The sequence below is a fragment of the Planococcus citri genome, chromosome 2, assembly GCF_950023065.1.
Source record: "Planococcus citri chromosome 2, ihPlaCitr1.1, whole genome shotgun sequence".
NCBI classification, from domain to species: domain Eukaryota; kingdom Metazoa; phylum Arthropoda; class Insecta; order Hemiptera; family Pseudococcidae; genus Planococcus; species Planococcus citri.
Genome location: NC_088678.1, coordinates 45,976,717 through 46,003,909, shown reverse-complemented (window position 1 = coordinate 46,003,909; position 27,193 = coordinate 45,976,717). Strand labels below are relative to the sequence as shown.

Sequence of the window (27,193 nt, the reverse complement as noted above, 5' to 3'; positions counted from 1 at the left end):
TCTACAGAAAGGATCGATGTTATGTGGTGTAATTTGCTTTCTTCATTGTTCGCCTTTACGATTCCGAAATGGGGACTTATTCTGTTTACTTTTTCAAGCGAATAAGTAGGCGATACGTTATGGCTTTTTGTCTGTTTACAAGGTGTAAATTTTTCCTCAAGTGCAAACATCAAGTTTTAAAAAAGAATAAATCGTAGGATAGAACAAACCTACTCACTTAAAGTTTGAAATATTTTTGGTGGTATTTTCCAAATGGGGAAAAAACACCTCTGCAGTTCAATTTTGGTTAACGAAGACATAATGTGGATATATAGGTATCTTGCCTTGCCTATACTAACCATAATTATACCTGAAGCGTTAGTGATATGGTGAGAAATGAGAGATTTATTGTCAATGAGAAGAGGATTTAAGGAATGGAGTAATCTTTAGAAGAGTTATTCAGAGTCACAGAAATTCACCTCCCACATCTACTCGTATTTTCCCTCAGCCTTAAAAAATGAAATTTTCAAATCTTCTTGACAATTATTGCCACTGTAATAATTTTTTATGGGCATATTTGTAACGTGACATGACATGACATTGACATGACATACTTTCATTAATATGTCAATTTGGTATTTATCTTGGTGCTTTCAGGTATTCAAACTTTTGATCAAGCGATCCTGAATTTTCTTCATCGCTTGAAGAATTGGAAAAGCAGATCTCATTTCTTACAGATGGACTTTTCAATATTCTGATGCCAAAATGTAAAACGTAAGTCGGAGTTATCTCATTACTATACTAGTACATACTTTAAACTTATTGATGCATTCAGGGCTTCGAAGTTCGAACGTTTTTGGGTATGGGTATTGGTACGGCTTCTCAGTGAATCGGGTACAGGTGGGATACCTGTATCTAGTACCTGATCTACTGGGAGACTGATGGGTTCAAAATAGTTTTATTGGGTATAGGTGTGGACTGTGGGTAGGTACGGTTAAGAGCTGTGGATCCGAAACGATTTTAGGATTAGATAGGTTTCGGTTTCAGGATCAAAATTTATTCAATTCTGGATTCGATTTGTTTTAGTTTTGTTCTTCTAAGTTTTTATTTCAGTTTAGGGGTTGGTTTTGGGATTGAAAAAATTGTTTCGGTTCCTAATAGATGAATTGGTTCCGGTTTCAGGATTTTCATTTCAACCAATTTTAAACCCAAATTGACTGATGAACCCTGAAGGCTGCAAGGAGTCTAAAAAATGTGAGGTTTTGACATGGGGAATCCGATGGTGTAGGTACCTAATTAGTTTAGTGTCTTAAATGAATATTTTAATCAATTTGTCTAGTAATTTTTATTATAATCGGAATGAAAGATGATGAAAGATGTAAAATGACAATTTATCAAAATCAAATTGGGAGAAAATTTGAAATCACGAAACCAAAACGATTTTGTTTCAGTTTCAAGATTGTTTTGAGTTCAAAAATCAAAATTATATCTGTTCCGGGGATTTTTGGTTTTGGCCTTTCAGGATCAAGAGAAATGATGATTTTGGTTTTGGAATTGGATTTGAATCCAGATTTAATCGGTTCCACTTTCGGGGTCGTTTTGGACCCACAGCCCTGGTACAGGTATTCCACTGATTGATTTTTATTCGGGGATTCGGAAAGGGGGGAGGTGAGACGTATTGTCCACTGGGTTGACGATCAACCTCTCGCTCCAGCTCCTTCTACTCTGTCTTGCACAAATATTTTCTTCATGCCATCCACTCTTATTAAACTGTACGAAGTACCTACTTACTTGAGTATCCGACTAATGTAAGGACCGCCACAGATGGTATTTTGGTCACATCAATTTCTCTCAGTATTGAGGTGTTACCTAGTTATTTTTGCTGCCCAAGGGGCTCTCAGCAGCTACCTCCAGCACCACATTTCCATCACATCAATCAGTTGCCAATCCCCTTTGCAAATGTTCCAAGAGTCTGATGCATACAGGAACACTGAGAAGACCAGCGCTTTCAACAGTCGAATTTTAAGGGTTGTGCTTATTGCTGAATTGCTCCATATTTGTTACAAACGAATCATCCCAGTACTGGTGAGTTAGCAGAGGTGATATATCTCAGCTTCACACCCGCCAGTCAGACCCAAAAATTTATAGTATCGTGATATTTTTTCACAATCCTAAATTTCTTTAAGAGCTTTGTCAGAAAAAAAAATGCTGACTGAACAATATCTTCCAAAAAAAATCATAGATAGATCAGTTGCACTTTTCAAACGCTAGAAAAAATGCCAGTGTCATTTTTTCAAGATTATCTATAGATCTACGTACCCCCCTATTGAAATTTGAAAATGACAAAACTAGTAGGTGTAAAATCAGTCCGTATAATAGATACAATTTTGTAAGGTAGAGTGGAGTAATTGCAAAGCACTTTTTGATTAGTGACACTTTGAGAGGGCGCTGTGAGAAGACTATTGCACGGATGAAGCTGAAATTTGTACCACTTATACTTCAGGGGGTTCTCTATCAATGGTAAAATTTTGGTACAATTTGGTCCACAAATCGTGGAGAAAATTGCAATTTGAAAATTTGAAAATCGACTTTTGCATTTACCCCATGTTGGGGTAAATGCAAAAGTGGGCAATATTTTTTTTATTTTTTTATTTTTTTGAATTTTCAACACACTCACTGTATTCTACGTGTCATTTGCTAACTTTTGATCTATTCGTGGTCTTGATTCGGTAAAAAATTCGATAACTTTTCCACTTCCCAAAAAAATTTTTAGGGGAGTGAAAAAATGTTGAAAAATTATTTTTTTAAAAACTCGCTAAAATGAACAAAAAATCAACTATTGATCATTTTTGATGTTTTTTATGTAAAAAACTTGTCATAGAAATACATTTTTCGTCAAATATATTAGTAAAACATTGAAAAGGAGCAATAATTTAAAAATTCAGTAAAACTGTTAATCACTTCTCTAACATGTAAATCATCAAGTGACCGTGGAAGTTTATTTTTTTTGTAATTTCGAACCATTTTCAAATTATTTAGGGCAAAAAAATATTTGTGGTAAGTGCAGAAATGAAAAAAAAAAATCGTTTTTGCAATTACCCCGAGTCGATTTTTTCTGGGGTAATTGCAAAAACGCAATTTACGGCCAAAATGAAAAAAAAAATTCAAATTGCGATATCTCACCTTAAACTTTAATCCTTCATGACCCTAAATCGTGAAAATTCCAGATAAATCGACAGTTTTTTCTATTTCACATGCATTTATAAAAAAAACACCTCTCACTTTACTTATGAGTGGTTTCAACATGTTTTGATAAAAGTGTTTGCTACGGAGCGACAAGTTGAACCCCGCGAGTTGTGACCAGGTGAATATATCGGTAAAGGTTGTTGCTTCGACACCCCCTTGTTGGCACAACCAGAAAATTGATATTTGTTAGCATGAGGTCACAATTTTGCAATTACCCCGTTTTTGCAATTACCCCACTCTACCTTATAGTTAAATTGACTTATTGTATCATCATCCACTTTCACCTCTCCTGTTAACATTTATTTAATAGTCTTTGCATCTTGTTTTTTTTTAAAATTCAAATGAAATAATGGAAAAAAGCCAAAAATTTTAACATAGCAACATTTTTAAAAGTTCTTAGCGTGCATTCTAAAATTTAAAAATCTGGTAAACGATTCTTTTTTAGGGGCGGGGGCAGCAGTTTTTTTCCTACCTATATGGGCATGAAAATTCTAAATTCACCCCGCATAATATTTCCACATGAAAGAAATTATTCATCTTTACCTCCATGACCAACCGTGCTGTATTGTGCAACAGCATAAAAAACGAAACGATCAATGAAAATAATGCAGAAAAAATTATCCATGTTTTACACTTTTTGAACTATTAGAATTGAGAAAGTTTTCTGCATGAACGTCATTGTTCCTTTTAGCTTTAAACTATCAACAAACTTACGCATCAATGAGTTTAAATAATCGATTAAGTTATATAATTACCCCGGGAGTCTCGATTGAAGATCCTGTCATAATACCTACTTACTTACACAATAACCGAAAAAAAAAATGAATTCCCAAGACGACAACACAATTATTAGATAAAATGATTGGCAATTTTTATCACCTCGCAGTAAAGCTTTAGCTGTACTTAGACTTACACATCAGAGTACTCTTATATAGAATAGAGAACATTTATAGGTACAAAATAAACAAAATTAGAGTGTAAAAAAGACATAACGTTATTTTACGCGTACTTTACGACACCACAGGTGCACCCTAAATAGCACGTATATTCTGTAAACTTACTTCGGTTATTTTATACCTTTACTTAGGCGATACGGGAAGACGTAAAAACAATTAATACATGCAACCTTGGTGCCGCGCGTCTTCGACAAAGTGGCGATAGTGTGCTGTTTTCAAAGAAAATTTCGTCTTTGTAGGGGTAGGTAGCTAAATTTACCTACTATATTTACAATGGACGGGTGTTTGAAAAATTTTATCCATAATTACTCATTTGCTACGAGTGTAGATAATTGAGAAACGTTACTTTAACGATTCAAATTTACCGGTAATGTTTCTTTAATGAAGCTAGCCTATGTTGGAACATGTTAATGCCATCATTATTACAACACTTATAACTTTGGTCTGCATTATGTTAGTAGATAATACCTGTGTAAGTATTCGATGTTCCTACTCTAAACATCGCATATTAGGAGACCCGCGTGTTTGGAATGTTCTGCTATTTCATGTACCTATATAGGTACCTACTTGGTTTGATAATAACATGTAGAAGGAAATTATTGAAAAAAGGTATAGGGTACTGAATTCTGATAGAATTTACTGTAACTTGTAATGCTTAAAAAAAACACATCAAGAAAAAATTTACGTATATAAGCTTGGTTGAGAATTTGGACATCAAAACACTCTCAAGAGTAATGAAAATTGAGTAAAATGTATGAAAATTGCTAAATATATTCCTATGACCACAAAGTAAATTTCATGCCGCGTAATCCCCCCAATCTCTGTAACAAGTCCATAGACTGTAACAACTCTGCGTATTTCCTTTCTGGCAAAATGTCAGAAAGAAAATTCGACCAAAATCCAAGCAATCGTCTATCCTCGTAGTTCAGCTTAAGAATTTCAAAGAGTAAAAAAATTGTATCAAATTTTTTCTCGTAAAGGCTCAAAATGATGGGTTTTCAAAAAGGGAAACGAACGCTTCGCTATGATGTAGGTATCAATTCATTTAGTATTACTCGGAAGTATCCTCGATAGAAAACCATGCAGCCAATTTCATTAATCGATTTTATATCTGACATATACTTCGTTACACACGAATCCTAAAGGCCTGGAGAAAAAAACCGCTTCTTAGATCCGGTATAATTCGTCCCATTAATATTTGTACAACGTTACAGCTAAAGCTAATTTTTTGGCTTTACTCCATGGTCGTAAAAACCTTACTTATCACCATCTATTACGTTAAATCTCGAACAACTTGGAAAATTAATACCTTTTACAAGGGTATCCCTTCGTAATGATATTTAAAATCATATCATTTAGGTGTAGAAATTCTCCCGACGGATAAATTCATCAATTAGTTTGACCATTCTTGTAACTTTTTTTCTTTCAAATAAAAAATATAATCATACGAATCAAAAACTCTCAACGTCGGGGGAAACTTTTCATCTACCGTGACTCCTTTTTTAATCAAAGTTCATACGTGAAAAAAACGAGGGGAAAAAAAGTAAATTGTAACCACAAAAGGCGTAAGGAATGATATTAATGAAATGAGATAATACGAAGGTACTCAGGCGAAAACTCTGTGACCTGCGAAAGCGCATAATTTGAAATTTATTAAATATCAAATCCGCACTGTATAACTTGAGAGGGTACAATCTAAAACAATTTTGCGGTAAAAAGCGCATATAAAATAAAATTACTCGAGGTACCTAAAAAAAAAAAATTCAAAGATAATGTCATATTCACGCAACGTTGAGTTGTAATGAAATAAAACGACGTGTAAAAATTACCATTATTTATGGATACGTACGTAAAAATGCGGAAAATGTGACTTACTCGTACTCATATTTTCAATGCTGCGATTTTTACAATTCACACATTCGTTCTGGAAAGAGAAAGAGCACATAGATTTCAGTATGAAAAATTTTCCTCCATATCTGCAGAATGCTTCTTTGTATAATTTTGACGAATTGCAAATTATTGCGATGCGATGCCCCTTTCACTTTACCAAAGCAAAAAGTTGTAAAAAAGCTTCCACTTTTACAAAAAAAAACTTTTACGTCTTTACGTTATCATCAAAATTATACGTTTATTGTGGCAACATAGCATTCATTTTTTTTCTGTATCCAACCTCATATAAATCGGCAACATCCTTGCAAGTGGGTAATAAATTTTTGGGCGTAAAAAACTCAACTTTATGATATAGATGTGTCATAAGAAGAAGAAGAAGAAGAAGAAGAAAAAAAGTTTTAAATTTTTTAGGTTTTTTTTCTCTCTTTTAATAGGTTAAGTAGTAAAGAGGAGAATTTCATTTTTACAGCCTAATAAATCTCAAGTGATATTCGTGTCTTATAAATTATTGAATTTTCTTTTATGGGTGCAAATTTTTATAACCGATTTATCTAATTAAGTATTCGAGAATGTTTTACGATTACGATTTTTGCATAATAGACGATTAAACTGAAGACTTGAACTTATGTTTTACTTGTTGGGTGAATTATTCGAATGAAAAAATTTTACTACTGAGGACTGGGGTAGGTTTGATTTCGAAATTGTTAAATTTTCTGCATAGATATTTTGGGAACATTAATGCAGAATATATTTATGCACATTGCTTAATGAGTGGTCTGTCAACTTGAGATATAAATACAGGTCATTATCTAGGTAGGTTAGATACCTTTAAGTTAAGAAGCTAAAAAAAATCAGACAAACAAGTTGATGGTCCCAAAAATTGAAGGGGCTTTGTCCAATACTAAAATCGAAGGGACTGAAATTTGAAAATAAAATTCGATTGAAACAGCATCCATATATACACCACCAGTCCAAATTCAAGATCCGGAATTTCATTTTTCGATTTTTGACGAATTTTCAAAAACTTAAAATTGGCATATTTTCCATGAAAAAAATCAAAATCTGATCAAATTATTATAGAAAGCTGAAATTTTCACTGATCCACCAAACCAGCCTCTTCTGGTAATCTGTTTGCCTGTCTGGCCTCTTGAGGTTGTATGAGTATCTACCTGGCTGTCCAAGGTCGAATGTCTGCCAGTCTGGCTCCTTAAAGTCATTGACCCGTCTTTATGACCCCTCGCAAGATTATCTGTATTCCTGTCTGGCCTCTTAAAGAGTCATTGGCTCATCCGTATGGCTTCCCAAGATCGTCTGTCTGCTTCTCTGGCCTCTTAAGATCATTGGCCCGTCTGTCTGGACTCTCACTGTCATTGACCCACCTATCTGGACTCTTAGCGAGTAACTGGCCTACCTGTCTATAGCTTCCTAAAGTTGTCGGTATTCCTGGAAAATTTAACACAGAGGACCAGAGGTATCCTACTTTTGACCATACAAGTTTATTGGAAGCCGGTTTCGAGCTATTTTAAGCAGTTCAAGGAATCTCCTGCAAATTATTTTCTTTCCAAAATTTTGGCAATTTTTAAAAATTGTTCAGAAGTTTTTCTCCTTTGAACAAGCTTTATTGTCAAGTACCTAGGTAATTCAATCTGGAACTCAAAATTTCAGGAACTCAAAAAAATTTTAATCTCAGCACAAAATTTTATCATGCTAAATTTTGACCATGGGAAGGTATTTATACTTGTCTTCCAAATAAAAAAAGCTTATTAAGGAGAGACTTGAGGAGTTACCTACTCGTTGATTTTCATTTCCTACGCCAACGTGATGCATAATTATCTAAACAAAAGATTTTTCCAAGAAGAACTGAACTTCCAACTCACGCTTCGGGCACTTTTTTAAAGACTTACGAGTTACGACGAACTGAGAAATTCGAATAAGTTGAATCATTATGCATTTTTTCAGATCATAACGCTGATATAAATAGAAAGAAAGTAAAACACTTTGCGTAAAGATCGCAATATTTCCCACCCACTGAAAATAAAAGTAGGTACTGTATAAAAATCATCTCATCGGGGTAAATGTTTATCAAAAGAGCTAGAAATGATCTGTCGTATTTGGGTAATAAATACGTTTTATCTGCGAGTTACAAATTTTACGAATCCGTTTACTGTTATCCTTTTTTTTCGGGAGTTTCTATATTTTGAATTAGCTGCTTATTTTGCATATTTATTCGACCTTTTTATGGTGGCGAAAATGACTTTACATATTTTTGTAAATCCCTAAATCTCCGCTCTATTACGAGTTTGTCGAGCAGTTTGACTTTTTTTTTATTAGCCGTTTTATTGGGCTTTGATATTTCTTGAAAAGCTTTTCGAGTGCATGTCGATATGTTATGAGGTTGTTGCTAAGGGGATTATAGGGGTTTTGAGGTATTCAATTTTTGGACGTTAACGTCTCCCTTCGTTTTTGTCGTGCACTTCTACACAGTACGAGTATTATTATGGGGTTGTGAAAATCGTTTTGTCCGACGTAATAGCTGGAGATGGTGGACGACTTAACGTGTTCCAAAGAAGAATTGCACAAGGTGGAGAGTACATAACTGTGATTCCCTAAGGTAAAATCGTTTTGTGGAAATTGGCGTGTTCATTCGAAATTATAATCTGTTTATAGAAATTTTCAGATAGCGAAATATTGCCTTCCGCAATTGATTGTGGTTATAGATGTGGAAAGGTTTTTTGATTCAGTTGTATTTTTTTGAAATGTCTATAATATAATATAATGGAATTCTGAGTAGGTTTTTGGCTTGATTGGTGCGGGAAAATGTCCAATATTGGAAGAACAATGGGCAATTGGAATAGAAAAGGCTAATTTGGCTTATGCTTACATATTTACAAGTGTAAGATAGGTTCCAAATTCGGGTAAGATGATGACAAATATTGAAGAAATCTCCAATCATTTTTCATAGGCTCTGGTACCTCTAATATATTGCAAATACTCGAACGAATTTTCTTAGAAGAAAAAATTCGGCTCTAAAGCAGGGAAGTGGATCGTCTACTACGCGTTATTTTTTCAGGCTCATTTTGGAAAAACTTGTAACAGTCTACACTCTTATAAGCCTATTAGCATATATTAAATCTTGCTCATTTTGAAGTCAATTTTCGAACGACAAATCACTTGGATCGTGATACCTATTACATTTCGTATAATGGGACACGCAAAAAATCTGGAAATTTTTTCAATAACCATCGCCATAAGGAGAAAATGACGAAAATTTGGCGAAGATACGCAGAAGTTATATTGAAGTAGGTGTATAGTAGCAGAGTGTAGCAAGTAGCATGGCATTGCGATGAGGAGGCGAAAATGTTCAACTTAGCATAACACAGCGACTGTGTTAAATAACACGTTGTTTTAAAACTTGATAACGACATTCTATTACAAGAAAATTTTATATATCATACTTTATATTCGCTATTATAATAGGGGGGCGATGTTTAGCTTTTTTTATACATAATTTATCGACGTTACGCGGCTCGAAAACAAATACGCGAGCTAACTTTTGCCGGCGCGTAAAGTCGTTATATTCGTTGGTTACATAAAAGAAAAACGCATTCTTTTCAAAGCTCATTTTCTTATTTTCACGTCGTTTTTTTATTTTTTTTTCTCTCCTTTTAAATGCTTCACCGTGTTTATAAATTTCAAACGTATCGCTTTTATTCGGCGACAGTTGTTTTATAGTATATTCTCTCTTTAAATGAATCGGTTTTTTAGCCGTTAAGTGAATTACTTTTTATGGCTCGCGCCAATTTGATCTCAATCTCGGCGCTTCAATAAAAACCACGTCTCGCGTCTCGTCGCCCGACCAGCTCAGCCCAATAACTATATTGTTGAATTCATTGTGAAAATTCGATCGATTATCAAACGAATAAAGTATTCACATTCATCCCTTGGTATTTTGTCGCATTGTTTTATGTACGCGCGATGCTTTTTCTTAATACGCATAGAACACCTTTGAATTATTAACGTCGCGCGCCCTAAAATTGATTCATTCGTTTAAAAGAATTAATTCGAAAATATCCTAATCGACAAGGTTTTCATGGTGTTTGAATAATTTAACTCGTAGCTTTTATATTCCAGAAGACGATAATTAAACAGTCGAATATGGTGTATAAGTATAGGTAGAACAAATGGCGCGAACTTGGATTATTTATTTTCATTATGAATCGATATGCTAGCTCGTGATAGATTATCGATTGTTTATTTAATATTTATGTATAAGGCAACCATAGTGTACAATTTTATAAGAATTTTTAATTAACATTTTTCAAGGACGATTCGAAAATTTAGTTCAGAAAATACAGATATGTAATTATCTAACTATGAAATATTGTTTACCTACTACCCCTATACTGGTCTTATTGGAAGTCCACGACATTCGCAATGCTTATTATCTTCCCCAGCATCAAATTTTCCGTCGCACATGCTTAGCAGAGGCTTCAGGTACCATATAGGTATGTGAGTTTGAAATATAGATACCAACAAAGAAATACAATGCAGCCTGGGTTGAAACTAACTCTCATCAAAAATGCAGTGTTGGAAAAAAAACTCTTTTTTTTTGTATGTTTAAACAAATTCAAGTGTAAAATTTGACCTGTTTTAAACGTTTTTAAAACATGTTTAAAACAACAAATTTCGTTTTTTTTAATGTTTGAATGTGATTTCAGATTCTGTTTTTTTTTGTTTTTTTTTTTGTTTTTTTCAGACTTTTTTGGTACTTTGTAACTTTGTTAGATTTTATTGTTCTGTTCAGTGAAAAAATGTAAATAGAATTCAAAAAGTACATTGCCTTTAGAGGTACCTACCTATGTTTTATATGTTTGACAGATATCAAATAACGATTAAAAAAATCATTAAAAAATCAAGTATGTATTATAACACTACACCAAACCCATAGCAAGTGGGAGATTAGTGAATTTTCATTCGTTCCAACCGGCTAAACAAAAAATTAACGTTTTGAAAAATCTCATAGACAGGGTTCTTGGTCTCTCCGATGCCTGTTTTTATAAAGAAAAAATTGATGAAATTTACAACGTAGCTTTAGCCAACGATTATCCGTTCAAAATGATAGAGTCTCAAATAAAGGCTTTCTTTCAACCAAAAACTCCCTCTGTTACTCACTCTGTCAATGAACCAAAAAAATTCGTAAGTATTAACTATGCAGGAAAAACGTCTAAAAAAATAGAAATGTTGTGTAGACAGGAGGATTCTGCTATCACTTTTGCTTATAAAAATTCGAACAACCTTTGTAAACGTATTTTCTCTAACACTAAAAATAAAATTCCCCCCATGAGCCAGAGTAATATTGTATACAAAGTGACCTGTAACAACTGTAATGTTGATTACGTTGGTGAAACAAAACAGCATCTACGTGACAGACTCTATAGGCACAATTTGGATGTTAGAAATGGAAAAACTAATACTGCTCTCTCGGAACATGCTGTTAAATACAATCATAAATTTAATTTTGAGGAAGCTAAAATTCTACACAAGGGTTGTGGGAATTTGCAAAAGAGAAAAACTACCGAAGTCCTACATATTTTAAGTAATCCGAATTGTATCAACAAAAAGACCGATGTGGCAGGCTTCGACTCGTATAAAGCTCTGGTACATTTCAATTGATATTTTTATCTCGTTTACTCGATTCATCGTACTCGTATTATTCCACTAGCGTTAGTCTTTTCTCATCACCTGATGAAGGCACTGTGTGCCGAAACGTTGTGTGTGTAAATTCGTGAAAATAAAAAATAAAAAATTTCTTATCAAGTTAAAATCTACCAATTTTTCTCGTTTTTTTACTCTTCAATATTATGATATCAAATAAGTGATTTAAAGTATGTTTTTTTACACGGATTTTGCATAATCTAGATTATGGATTGTTGAAATCCTTCTTTTTTTTTTACAAAAAATAATATAAAACTAGTTTTTGAAAATCCAGCTGCTCTTTTTTACCAGATTGTAAACAGATTAAAATTGAAAATCCATAATCTACTGGGGTAGTAGATTATAGGAATGGATTTTAGATTTTACTTTATCAGAAATGAACTGACAATCCAGCCAGGGTCCCAGAATTCAGATTGTGGATTCTTGTGAAATCTGTGTAAAAAAAACAATCATTTTTTAAAATTTCTTGATAATTCTATGGTCAAAAACTCAAAATAATAGAAAAGAACAAAAAAAAACGAGGTCTCAAAAAAACAAGTTTTAAGGCTTGTTTATATTGGCAGCAGAACAACTCTGGATCCGTTCCATAAAATTAGCAGATTTTCAAAAATAATTGAAAATCTGTAAGAAACTACAGAATGTTGTCCATAGCCATCATATACGACTACATTACGTTACAACTACTGCAGCTTTGATTTTCGGTGGAAAGTTTACAGTCTCGTTCTGTGGCCAATATAAACAAGCCTTTAAAAAGAAATTCAGAGTTGACAAACAAGTGTTGCACTCTGGTGGTAGAATGCATGAAATACATGTTGACATGCTGAAAGGGCATGTTGAAGTTGAACTCAAGTATGGACAGAATAGGTTCACAATCACCTTCTAAAAAAAATCAGTTGAAATCAACATTCCCTGAATAGTTGTAAAGGACGCATTTTGCATCATAATTTCCCATTTTCCAAATTAAACTCTACCTACCTTAATAAGCGTGTTAAAATCATATCAAAAATCCTGCACCAGCTGCGAATTTCCTTTTTGAGATTTGAGACACCCCGATTATTCATCCAAGTTCCACTTTTTAAACAAAAAAGAAGGAACCATTCAGATAGGCCTAGAGCGGCTTTCTCTTTAGGAATACTTACACACACAAAAAATAATTTCCTCGAAAACCTTTTGCGGTAAAAATAACCAGGTACCTACTTAATTTTGCAAAAAAAAAAATAATAAACCATATCTAATATCAATTTGAGATTTTTTTTCACTAAACGGAAACCTTTAATTTAGAAAAAAATTGTTTCTTTAAAGTATATCCAAAGAATAACAATGAAACTTTTTTAATTACCTATCGTAAACTTTTTTCATTTAAAATTTTTTTAATAGTATCTAAACAAATTGAACATTATTTTTGAAAACGACGGGCCGAACTGTCTGCTAGCAGTGAGAATAAATCTGAAAAAATTTTCATAATCGTTTTACTTTTTCAATTTTTCCGCGTAGCTTATTCGTCGCGTAATAGCGGTAATAAAAAAATAATAAAAAAAATCTAATAAGAAAGAATAAAAGAAATAAGCGAGTTTGATTAGCGTAGACGATATTTGTGAGTGTAAGAAAAAGCCCCGCGAGACGGACGAAAGGGTGAAAATAACGTTGGTAACGTAGCGTAATGGAATTTAATGAAGTCACCCTCCATTATCGAACAAGGACGAAATGAGTACTCTTCTTATGAAACGATGAGGGGATGCATAGAGTAGAGTAAACCATTGACCATTAAAAGACCTTCTGTGCACCTCGCTGTTTCTATTACGTCGTAATACAGATAGAATTTATTATTAAAATGCCACCTCACGCTCGCTATATAAGGTGGTAGGTGTGTAGCAATGGGCCACGTTGTTGCAACTACGACTAAAAGCGTACCTACACTTTGCAGATGAAATTCATATTTTTCTGCCAAGTTGAGTAAAGTACACAGGGTGTCTCGAAAAACGTCTGTAAGTCTTTGGATTCGTACGAGAGAGGTAAGCTGGTACAGTGGACCGCGTTAAGTGCAACCTCAATAAGTGAAAATGCACGTTAAGTACATACAACCAAAATTAATCCTCGGTCCCTACAGTCGATTTACCGAGTAAATTCACCTCAATAACTGCAACAGTACCTCGATAAGTACAATGAACTTGGCGAAGTTTTATTAGAAATCATTCAAACCAAAGTATCTAAAAATTTGAAAAATATGTACAGTAAAAAATGTAGAAAATATCTAAAAAATCCTCCAACATTCACACTAAAATACTTAGTAGAATGTGAAAAAAAATCGTGTAAAATTGAAAAACTGGTAAAGTTGGCATAAAATGGATGTAGGTAACGTAAAATCGAATGAAAAATCATCAAAATTGAGTAAAAAAAAGTAGGTACCTATGTTACTTGTCCCGTAATGTATTCACCTTGATGAGTGCAAATTGCGAAAAAATAACCTTGCTTAGTGCAAACCCTTTTAAGTGAAAAACTCAATAAGTGCACTAATTTTCCCGGTCCCTTGAGTTTGCACTTATCGCGGTTTCACTTTATGAACATGAACTGAGTGTCTTTTTGGATGGATTTTTGATTTCAACTCTTAATTATTTTCAATCTTCTATAGGTTGATGATTTTTTGAGTCATTCTGGAACTTTTAGCCAATTTTTGAATTTTCCAGTACTGAAAAAATCCCATAAAAAAAGATAAAATTAAATTCAGTTCCTACCTAGAAACTCGAATCAAACTTCTTCTGGCCCTTGAGTTGATTTTAAGCACATGGTAGGTACCTAGGATATTTCTAAATGGTTTCTATTTTGTACAAGGAGATCGTCTTGTCGCGAAAATACGAGTACCTCTATTATTTGACCAAACTAAAAAGTAGGTACGTTATCATTTTGGCTTTGAAAAATTACCCATCGCTCGTATATAAAGTATACTTACTTCGCAAAATGTTTCAAATTTTTTTTACAACTACCTATTTATTTCTCTCTGACTAGCTCATTACATTTCCATCGTGTATTTTTTTTCTAAACTTGCAGAAAAAAATTCAATATAGCCAATTTACTGGCACACTATTCGAGTACACACAATAAAAGATAATACTGCGTTTTGAAATAGAAAAATTTACTCGTAGTACAACTTTTGTTATGAAAAGAATGAGCTATACATACAACGGAAAAATGAAAATTGATAAAACATACTTAGTTGTAAAAACCTTGGAAAATTTTTCTACACAACAGACAATCAAGCTGATTACTTACAAGAGTGAAATAAAAATTGAGTTTGTAAAAGACGAACATGCATAAAGTTTACTTTTTCTTTTTCCACGCGCTAATGTTGAATAAAAAAAAAACATTAGTTTTTTGAATTACGGATGTATGTACGAGTTCTTCTCAAAGCACTACGTAAATGAAGTTAATCAACAACTGAAACTTGGGAGAAAAAGTTTTTATTTCTTAAAAATCACTTGCCATCCTCAATGTTTAAAAAAAGTCCATTTTGAAAAAAATGGTCTTATAAAAATTCACTCAAAAATAATTTTTGGCAGTAATTTTTTTTTGTAATTTTAAAAGTGTTTACTACACATTTTTTACGTTATTTTATATAACTTCTTCGACATTTCTATCAAATTCTCCCCCTCCCCCTCCCCCCCAAAAAAAAACAAATACCAAGGCTGCTCTGTGACTCTATTGAGATACTATATAGAAAATTAACCACTCCAATAATTTTCAAGTTTGAGGGTAATAAAATAAATCATAAATACATTATTGCTCTCACTGAAGACACGAACAAGAGCACTGGTAGGGACCGGATCAAAAAAAATCAGATCATAAATTCGTCATAAATATCTTTGAAAACAAGCCAATTTTTGTTACATCACATTATAATAGTCTTTTAAAGAGCACTAGCTTGAATGAAGAAAGCACAAGGGAAGGGATCATAATAAATCAAATCTAAAAAATATGGTCATTTTGTATTCAACATTTTTGAAAACCAACATAGTAAATTTGATACCTATATCGCACGATTTCGACATTTTTTCCATCTTTCTCCAGAATTGAGGAGGGATACCCCTCGTTGAAAATGTCTATTTTGAAAGTAGGACGTTTCAATCTAATCTGAAAAATGATGATTTTGGTTCAAAATCGTACTCGACAAATGTTGCTGTGCAATGTTATTTTCCTTTAGAATCTTCATCACGCGCAAATTGTAGTATTTTTTAAATGTTAATAAAATTGCATAACCAGTTTGCCGTAAATACGTGATTCATTTTTCATCACGCCTCGCCTGCGCCTTATTTCTTCGTCTGAACTTTTGAAGCATGGTATTCCGATTTAGAGCAATTTTTTCATGCTTTCTCCTCGATGATCCAGTAACAAGTACCACTCTTCTTACCGCCTTGACCCTCACGTGGATGAGTGGATGCCTAGAAATTTCAACTCCTTACAAGGGAAGTATCCCAACAGGCAGTAGGCACAATAATTTTGAACTGGACAAAGAGGAATCGAAAGAGGACCCCCAAAATATATCACCAGCCAAAATTTCAGATGCTAAAATTTATTTTTCGATTTTTGAAAAATTTTTAAAAATTCAAATTTGGACCAAAATTTTTAAAAAAGTCAAAATTTTAGAAAATCGACCTTGAAAGCTGAAATTTGGTTTATGCTCTATTTTCGACCTCCCGAGTCGACTGGTAATGGTTTTGAACCGTTCTGGAGCCTCCAGCAAATTTTTGGTTTCTCCAGTTTTCGAAAAAAAAGTTGTAAATAGCGTGAAAATGAAATTCAGCACCCAGAAACTCGGATTTACCATCTTTGCGACCCTTCGATCGATTTAGGCACGTGTTATCAAAATCTTTTCATGCCGGTTCAAATCCAAAATTTTCTCCAACGATTACCTTATACGTAAAAAAATCATCGTTTGCGAACGCATGAACGAAAAAAACTGAAATTTGATTTATAGGTACCCTATTTTTGGCTCAAAAGTCGATTGGATTTTCAGTGTCTACAGTTTTCGAAAAAAAACACTGTAAATAGGGCAAAAATGAAATTCAGCCCCTATTGCCATCTTTGCAACCCTTTAGATCGATTTAGACACGTATTATTTGGCTGAATTGGGCTGTGCGATTATTTTTTTTCGTAAGAATGATGATGAGAGACGAAGAGGGGAGAAAATTAATTCAAAACGATTCCTATAATCATGTATGTACAATGTACATAATAACGAATCAATTTAAGTAGAATTGTACGATATGTTACTGCCGCTCGAATGAAGAGTAGACTATATATATGTAGATGTACAGTAAATAGGTAGATATTCAACTAAATAAATAGGTACCCAAGAAAATAGGTACCTGCCCATTTAAAATATACTCGCACACATGTATAAGCAAGGATTCAGGGGGAAAAAATACAAATCCATAAAAATAATTACTACCTACGAGTAATATTGCTGAGAGATGTACAAACGTATAGGTAGGTAAATAGGCCTAGCATCGAATGAATACACGCAAGTTATTGAGAGAGTTTTAAAGCAAACAATTTTCATAAAAGAAAGATTCAATTTAAAAAGCCCCAACAACGAGGCTGAGCAGTTTCCACCTATAAGCAAGTTTAACCTGTGTTTAAATTTTATTTTTGCCTCGTCGGAATTCTGCTATTCAATTCATGTATTGAGAAATCAACGTCAAGTTGCGGTATTGTACATTCTCTATTTTTACAACTTGCAATCAACGAGACTGAGAGGTAACTACCCTGATTAACTTGAGTTTAATTTGAAAAAATTCATTATTGGCTTCTTGGTTCTTACGCTATGCTCGGTGTAATAAAAACCCCATCAGGCCATCACAATGTAGACCGATTGCAGAAATTAATTGAACCAATTTTCACGTAGGAGTTTTTCACAATCAACGCGTCTTTAACATTTCTCGGCACGAAAATGACGAGAGAGAAAAAAAAGAAGTACACGCGATATAGTACATACTAACCTGTGAACGTCGACAAAAAAAATTAAATTGGTAAAATTCTCACCAGAAAAAAGAATGGTAAAAGTAAATTGAAGATTTTTGTATCACATTACAATTCATGTGCATTTTATAAATATCCTCCTTATCTTTTATATTTTCATTCAAAAACTTTCTGTTCGTGCGTGACTTTTTCGCAGAGATGCTTTTTGCAAGATATTCAAATTTAGAAAAAAGTTTTCTCCCTCTGTTGTCCGCTTTCTCGTATGTACGAGTATACGGTATATAAGCAACATAATAATCTTTCTCAGATTTTTTTTCTTTCTGTTTCTTTTTCTTTCTTTTCTTCTTTTTTTTTTTTTTTTTTTTTTTTCATTAATAGAATTAAGAAAGAGCGAAGTTTCCTTCAATCTTACCAGAGAATTACGAATACCATTAGTACCTTACTATACGCGCGACGAAGGGAAGATTTCAACAGAAAAGCAGATATCTTCTTTTTGTTCGCTGCATCAGTTATCGAGAGGTTCTTTTTCAAGTTTAAATACTTACGACAAGGACACGAAAGAAAAACTTCGGTTCATTTTCTTAATTGCAGAAAGTTTAATGTAATGACCAAATTGAATGAACCTTTGCGAAGAGAGAGAAAAAAGTCACGATCGCCGAGATTTCCATTTTTACCTTGTTTGATGAATTAAAATGTAGTTTTAGGTGAAGTGAACATTGACGTAGATGAGATGAGGTTCGTACCTATTAGAGAAGGGTTATATAGTGAAAAGGAAGTTGCTATTAAAATCTAATTTTTTTAAACATGTTTCTGTAAGAAAAATCAAAGGAATGGATCGTGGATTGTTTCGTTTCCGTTTTGGCTTGGAAAAATACGTTTCTAGTTGAAAAATTTTTAGAAAATGTTCTGAGATCACTTCACTCATGCCAAAGTACTTGAGAAATTATCGCGACTTGATTAAATTAAACGTATTATGAATCACCAGAGAGTTATTGTGGTATGGTTCAAGGTATAGTTTAACTAAGTACACTTGGTATAAAGCACATAAGGGAGCGATTTTGTCGCGCATTTCATTACTCTAATGAAATGTAAATTAGGTGAAAAAATCACGCGGAATGACTTCTCGGATGTGGCGAGGAAATTAGCGTATTTCATCTCGGTAACTCGATTAACCATCTGGAAACGCCGAAGCCGAACTTGGATTTCAAGCCTTTTGTCGTCCGGCCTCTTTGATTATCTGAAATTTAAATCCGTTTAAAGGCGCCATCGTCGCATGAAATGTTAAAAGCCCCTATTGACAGATTTTGACAGGCTGTTTGAAAAGTCGACCGGCAACTAGCTATACGAGTTATAATTAATGTTAGGCGTTGTGAGTTGAAAAAAAAAAGAAAAAAACACCGCGATGACCTATAATATCGTTGTGTACTATTCTGTTTTGTAATTTCAACACCCTTTCTCGTCGTTATCTTTGTAATTAAATTATTAACGCTACGAATACTGTGGAAAATAAAACAACTACATAAAAACTTTTGCTGTTGTTGTTTTAAAAAAATTTCTCCATTTCAGCTCGTAAATTTCGTTAGATACGATTACCTACATTGAATTTGGAATTAAACGTTTTAATTTGCTACATGTATCTCTATCTACGACGAATACCTTCCTCCACTGCACAACTCTTCTGCCTGCACTCGTCTATTTACCTATAGTTTCTTTTGCAATGGAAAGTTTTTTACATTAATGAAAGTAACAGGCCTATTTGTTTACTTAGTTAATATAGCGAAAGACCACTTTTTAAAGTATTAATTCGGTGTAATTAACCAAAAACGAGAAAATGTTTGAAATAATAGTACAAATTTTTGCAGGATAATAATTTTTATCGCGTTTGCTCACGCAAACGACTGTAATGAGCGTTTAATGAAGGATGAATCCTTCTACCTTGTCTTACCGAGCGATTTAACATTTCGTACACGTTTCAACTACTTTTATTAGGTTTTTCGTTCGCGTTATGCCAGTTCCGGCCATGTGAAGGATACTGAGGTGAGTTCAACTTGGAGTTATGACCGTTGCGGTAATTGCTGTGAAATTCTATTCGAAAAAAACAGCAGACACGAGGCGACGCATTTATTCTGTATAAATTTCGAAAGAATGAAAAAAAGTTAAAGACGAGGCAGAAAATTTCGTAAATTTTTTCAACCTTGTGATAGGTACCTTTTTTACGTTTTTTTTTTTTTTTTTGCCAGTTTGTATTACGTGAATGGCTCTGGGCTCAAAGCAGTAGCTTAGACTGAAGGGAAGAGAAGGGAAATAAAGAAAGGAATTAAGTGATAGAAAAAAACGAAAAAGCAGCGAAAGGGAAAGAGGTACAAAAATTAAGAGGATTGAAAAAGGTCACTTGTTTTTTCTCTTGGGAGTGAAAGGGGCGGATCATCTCTCCAGTCTTTGAAATTTTTAATTTGATAGAAGTTGTATAAGTGATTGTACGTACCTACCTTGATAATTAAGTAATAAATACAAAATCTTTACTTTGAACTAATTGCAGGATAGAAATACGATGTATGCTAAATTGAGCAAAATTTTCCCTGCTCCTTTGTTTCAATCCTCCCTTCCCAAAAACCCAGATGATTGAGTAATTTTTAAGCAAAACACAGATAGATAAAAAAAAACTGTCCATCATCAGTTGAAATTTTGAAAGCTGAAGTGCATTTTTTCGAATTTTGGTGAATTTTTTAAAATCAAATCTTGGACCAAAAATAGGAAAAATCAAAATCTTTCCAAATTGACTTAAAACGCAGAAATTTGGATCATACCCTATTTTAGACTCGCCGAATCGATTAAAAAAAGCAGTTCTGGAGCCTCCAGAAGATTTTCAAAAGTTCAAATTCCCACAAAATTTCACCAAACGAAGTGCTGGTAATTTAAAATTCACTCTATACACTAATTTCAACGTGCTTAGTTGACTGAAGGTGGATTTCAAACTATTCTAGAATTTCTGGAGCCTCCAGCGACATTTTAAAAATTCATATTTTCCAAAAAACGTAATAAAATCCGACCACATCAACTTTATCACGTATGCTCGTGATTAGTGCTTGTCAGTGACCCACTTGGTTGATTACACACCATGTCTCCAAAATCGGTATGTACCAGTTCAAAAACATATTTTATCCAGCGATTTCATTGAAGAACAAAAAAAGAATAGACAGGTAAATTAAAAAACCAAAAATGCTTCTGAAAGTTCCGAATTGACTTAAAACCACTTGAAATCAATTCGGAATATCAAAAATAGGATGTGAACTGCATTTTAGCCTTCTAGGTCAAACTGGAAGGCAGCAGTGAATTTTTCAAATTTTTAAATCATAAAACTTTTACTGAGTTTTTTAGAGATCTGGAATTTCCAAATGTTGCTGGAAGCTTCACAACAGCTTGAACCTACTTTCAGTCAACTCAACATGTTGAAATTAGTATGTGGAGCAAATTTTAGGTTTTCAACTTAATTTGGTAAAATTTTGTAAAAATTTCATCTTTCAGAAATCTATTGAAGACTTCAGAATCAGAACTGCTGGAAATAATTCCCAAAGGTATCGATTTGGCGGGTTAAAAATAAGCTATTATACCAAATTTGAGTTTTCTGTAGATGAATTTGATGAAATTTTAATTTTTTCCCTATTTCTGGTCGTTCTAAAAAAATTACTAAAAATTTAAGAATCCACTTTAGCTGTTGAAATTTTGGGTGGTGCTCAATTTTTGCCTGCTCTTTCAATTTAGCTTTGCCCAGTTCAAAAAATGTTGTGCCAGTTGGGATACCATTTCTTGTTAGAATAAGTAAATCTTGCCTCATTTAGACTTGTTTGATAAGATCTGACCGGATCAGATGAGATCCTTAGTATTCTCAAGACCAAATTTGATCTGATCAGATTCGATTATTTTTCCATGGAAAAGGATTTCTTTATATGTACTTAGTAGATACCTACCTTAAACTTTAATCCCAATTTTCAACGCTTATTTTCTTTTGGAATTTGTGGTCAAGCAAAAAACCAGCATATGTAGGTAGGTAGGTACTTGATCTAGGTAATGCAATTTTCATTTGACTTTTACAATTTTGTGTTTTTTCCATTCGAAATCAAAATTTCCAAAGCTGCCAAAAAATCAACATTATCATCTGAGAATTTGGATTCTGCCTTTTCTTTGCACACTGTTTCCAAAAATTCAACATTCGTTCGATTGCAAGCCCCTAAACTTTAAAGTAGGTAGATACGTAGTCCCCTCGTTAGTATCATTTAACCGCATAAAAGCTTTTCAGTCGAATTAAATAGGATCTAGTTTGGATTTCATTTAGGTATGCTAAAATACGCAATGATGCCTAATTTCAAACAGCAACAAGATGTAGTTTGAAAAATAAAAGGGCAAATTCTTTGATTTCCCTTCACCCACCTTACCTTTTTCCACATTGAAAAAAATCTCCACATGTTACTCCGCGGACGGTAGGTCAATGAAATGAAGCCATTTCACATTCTCAGCAATCCTTTTAACTACTCGAATGAATATTAGGTAGCTCTACGTTTACTTGGTACCTTGGAGAAGTACTTTTTATGAATCCAAGTGAGCTTCGAATATTTTATAAGATACGGTCAGTAACCGCTGAAACTTGATGTTTCGTGTGTGTCAAGCTGGAATAGTACATACACGTGAGGTTCCTATGCTTAATTTACAAGGATATCACATCTCGAAACATTCAATTCAATTTCATAGTTTACCTTCAGGCACATCTACATATGAACGTCGTATAAAGGTAAAGTACGTTGAAAATATACACGTTAGTAATTCATCTCATATAATTCTGTAGGTAGATATAAGTATTTTCCAAAGTACGTAAACCCAAAAAGAATATCGGCATTACAAAAAACTGAATAGCTTTCGCATTGTTGAATTTTACATAAACATTATAACTTTTCAATTCAACTTTTCATTTACAGCATTTTCGAGTTTCTTTTTTAATTCGACTTTAACACCCGACCGTCTCGTAATCCCAGCGGAATACCTACTTTTTCCAGCGTATTTTTTTTCACGAATAAAAAGAAAAAATCGCGGAGAATTTTTACTATTCGAACAAATACACCTTGAAAAGCCATGAGTAATCCTCGAGGGATAAATTTTCTGCGAGTTTTATTGAAATAATATATTTTTTTTTCGTTTCCAATTGTATTATTTCTGGTACCTATCACATTTTGAGTTTAATTTTTAAAGAGCTTTTGATCGGTTTGGTAGATAGAGTGGCGGATGTGTCCAATGAATTAATCATGATCGTGATGATTGTGTTATTTAAACGTAATTCAATATTTCAAGTCGAGTAGGTTGTTCATTGTTTTTAAAATAGGTTTGGGGGAACACTGAGAGGTTCAAAAAATAGGTAAGTCATAAATATTCCAACTCTGTCCCATTTGACGAAGTTTTGAAGTACTTTGTCGCTCCCTGAAAGCTCTCCTTTCCCTCTGCCAATCAGTTCTGTCTATTTTTTAAGAACAAGATGTCAACTTGCTCCTGCTTTTCATTTCTTATTGTAGCTACCAAGGAATAAAATCCTTCGTGTACAATTTTGCATTTTCATAAGGACCCAGCATTACTGCTGATGCACTGCAAAAGGCTTGTTTGGGTATCTCAGTGAAGAGAAACTTTTTTGGCACTGATTAGATTTAATCCCCCGCTGATATGGTTTACTGGCATTTTAGTATACGTATACAGCACATACACAACACACTACAGAGTAAAGATACCCAGCGTCAAAAGCATATTTTCGTGTAGCACTATATATTGTAGATTCTGCGAGCAGCGCTGAACAATAATACCTACTACACGTCCTACGTAGATGATGCAAAGAGGGCGTACGAGCCATGTAAATTATTTTAAACATTTCGGTGTACAATTTCTTGGAGCGTATAACGCGCGTATGAAAATTATTAAGCCGATTGGGCATATTTCTGCAAATATAAAGCTAAACGGCCAAGTCAAGTCGTCGCACTGAAGACTAGAATCTATTTATCTTATGAGCAGCCGAACGCCGAGTTATACACATATACACACTATACTATATACAAGAGCCTAATATAACGCATACACGGTACCTACATTATGTCGGCTTGGTTACTTAATCACATCAAAGGTTCAATTTGCAACGAAAGGCTGCGAAGCGGAGGGTTTAGAGAAATGTCGCGGAATATCATTACTCATACAATTTCCTGGCGCAGAACACTAAAGCTGCCGTTTTAATCTTGTTCCGCTCATCTACCCCCTCATATACCTATAACATAAACATTATGCGTTATACGCCCTGTTAATGAAACGGTTCAAGCGTCCATGTTAAAGTGCGCCATAGGATAATGATGGAATCGAGAATAGTGTTAAAGAGTACATAAGAGACGCTGTCGCAATGACCAATGAACCATTTAACGCGATATGATAATTTCGGCTCCGGATCGCAAATCTCTACCTACTTTCTGTCTATGCATACAGGGTGTCCGGTCTCAGATTGATACCCTTTCAGCAGACACATTGGCAATCTGTGTTGGTGTCTTGTATGTGGGTTGCCTAATCTTCAAAACAGGGAACAGATTCGTGTTTGGCAAACATTTTCTGGCAGTGTTATATGTAGCAATTTTGTTTTTTGGATTTCCAAATCTGGGATTATTTTAGGCCTGGGCTCATGTGAATGAGCTAGGTAAAAGAGAAAACCCAAAACCATCGGGGGAAAATATCGGATCAAATCAGGTCAAGAAATTGGTCAATTTCAGGTTGCTTTTTGAAAATCCTTATTAATATTTTCATAAAATGAAAGTAAAACCATTGCTCAAGCAGTGCGTACCTTTACTCCGATTTTCTAAAGTCAACGTGGAAGAAAAATAAAGAATTCGTAAGATTCAGCTAAAATCAACATTAAAAATCCAATTTAAAACACGACAGGTATTCTAAATCACAGCAGGAAAATTTATTCTAAAAATCACCAAAAAATTCATCAAAATTTACTACAAAAAATTAATCTGAAGTCATCACCAAAAAAAAAAACCAATTCAATCTCTACCAAAAAATGAATTCCAAACACGACTTAGGACACAATGATGGTCAGAAAAAATGAAAAAATAAAATTGTGTATTGTAATAAAAGAAATGCTTGATGTATGTAGGTGGTAAAAAAGATGAGTGATCAAAAATGTTAACAAAAGAAATGTTTCAAAATCTTGCAGCATTCTATCAGCAGGTAATAAAAGACAAAAATTCTAATTTCGATGGAAACCTCACAAATTTGCATCAAGATAGATGGCAAGACAACAAAGAACCTAACTAATAAAGGGCCCTTTTTTTTCTTTTTTAGGAAATTATCCAAAAGAACTAAAAATGTAAAATGCTCTGCGATCACCCATCTAAATTGAATGAAAACAAATCTGTTTCCTCCTCCCATCTCAATGATGTTTATACATATATTCTATCCAACTTTTAAGAAACAATCGGATAGTTTGAAAGAACATTCAGATGAGTATAAAAAAATTAGTTCTCTCAGACTGAAGTAAAAAAAAACTATGATGAGATCTTAATCATTTTCTCCTGGGAGTAGAACAAGAATTATCCAGTTTGGAGCTAGAACTAAAAGAGAACAAGGTTTAGAACAGGAACTTTTCAGCATAATAGGTACCTACTTACCTTTTGAACAGAATTAAAACGTGCACTTGAACTAAAACCAGGTACCTCTACCTACTCTTTCCTCAGCGGAAAATTATTAGATGTGATCAAATCTGATCAACTCCGGACATTCCATGGATCCAATTGGGCCTAAACCAAATCTGACCAAATTCTATCAGATCGGGCCAGATCAAAATACCTGATAAGATCCAAAATAGACTTTATTGTCTCTCATTATATCTGAATAGATCTGATCAGACTTCATTGATTAGACCAGATCATAATCTAATTGATCAGGCCAGATCAGAGCTGATCACGTGCGGGTATAAATTTGACTCGATAATAATTTGATGAATTTTGATCAGATTTAGATATATGTAGCTGTTCAGACCTTATCAGATACAATCATTTTACTCTGGGCCAGTAAATGAAAATTGTAATTTTTCAGTTTTAATAAATTCTTGTGCTGATTTGTCAAACTGTAGGTAATTTTATTATTGCTCTGATAACCTTGTTCTGAAACCTTACAAAAATACATTTCTAAGTAGAAAAAAATGACCCAAAAATTGTGTGGTCCTCAAAACCAGGATTAAAAAGTAATTATAATGCGAGAAATTAAAATTCTAAATGTACCTAGTTTATTATAGATAATTGATATGTACAAAACGAGGAGAAAATGAAGAATGCCATTTACAAAAATTGTAAGTGGGTAATTTTGTTTTAATTCAACCAATTCCAAAAAGTTATTAAATGTCATAAAAATGAAACAAATAATTGAAAAACGAATAAATACTAGTAGGAGTACGACAACATCTGACAAAAATGATATTTTGTTGAATTTTCAAGTATGTGCCTAATTCTTTTTTTCTCTCAAGAACAGAAAAGTGTGAAAAATAAAATAATAACGTAAGTACTTCTGCCCACCCATTTGTTAAGATTGACATCAGGTACCATTATCAGTTTATTATTTTTTTCATAAAATTTTAAATAAGGATTGAAGTGAGTACAACTTTTTTTCTTGAATTTTAAACTACGGTTGTTTGGTTTTTTTGAACCAATATACGAGCACTTATTTAAATTTTTCTTAACAAAACAATAATCCTGGTACCTATATAATACAATACAGTATAGGTACGACTTTTTTTTTGTTTCTGATATTTTAACCAAAAAAAATCAGTTTTTCCACCCAAAACACGTGAATAATTTAAAAGCAAAGAGATCCTTGTTTCATGTTTTCAATCCAAAGGTTAGGCAAACACACAAACACAAATTGCGTACATGTTGCCTATTGATACTCATTGTCAGACTTACCTATACTATAGAGAGAGGTTCTCAACTTAAGACGGGACAAGGACACCCTGTATACTCATTGGCAATTGTTTGCGAATCTCTTTCGAATACCTATATAGGGGAATAAAAGGTCGCGACGAAAATGCGTTCACCCTGATTCAGATCGGTCGTGGTTAAACGAATAAAAAAAAACCAACCTACGTACCTATCCTCCTAAAAAAAACCCACCATTGTCGCCGCAACCACAACCACCGAATTCACTTCGCCAATTTCCTATATTGTGTTATACATATCTGGTATTGAAATTTCGAGTGTTCTGGAAATATTTCGCCATTGTCCGGTACATAAGCATATCTTTTAAACGAATTTTTTATCGTGGAGGGTTTGCTTTTTTTAATAGATCAATATTCAATCGCGAGTGGACGCAATAAATACAGCTTTTATGATGGGGCACATTACACAGAGCCAACGTGTTATCTC

The 27,193-nt window shown here is 33.6% G+C and overlaps 1 protein-coding gene across 1 annotated transcript in view; it reads left to right on the top strand.

Annotated features, from left to right (window-relative positions):
- LOC135836103 (protein O-linked-mannose beta-1,2-N-acetylglucosaminyltransferase 1-like) overlaps nt 1-27,193 on the top strand; it is a 104,823-nt gene that overhangs the window by 36,586 nt on the left and 41,044 nt on the right. Inside the window, exon 2 of the mRNA XM_065350721.1 lies at nt 637-753. The gene's annotated coding sequence lies outside the window, so the exon portion shown is untranslated. The remainder of the gene's footprint in view (nt 1-636; nt 754-27,193) is intronic.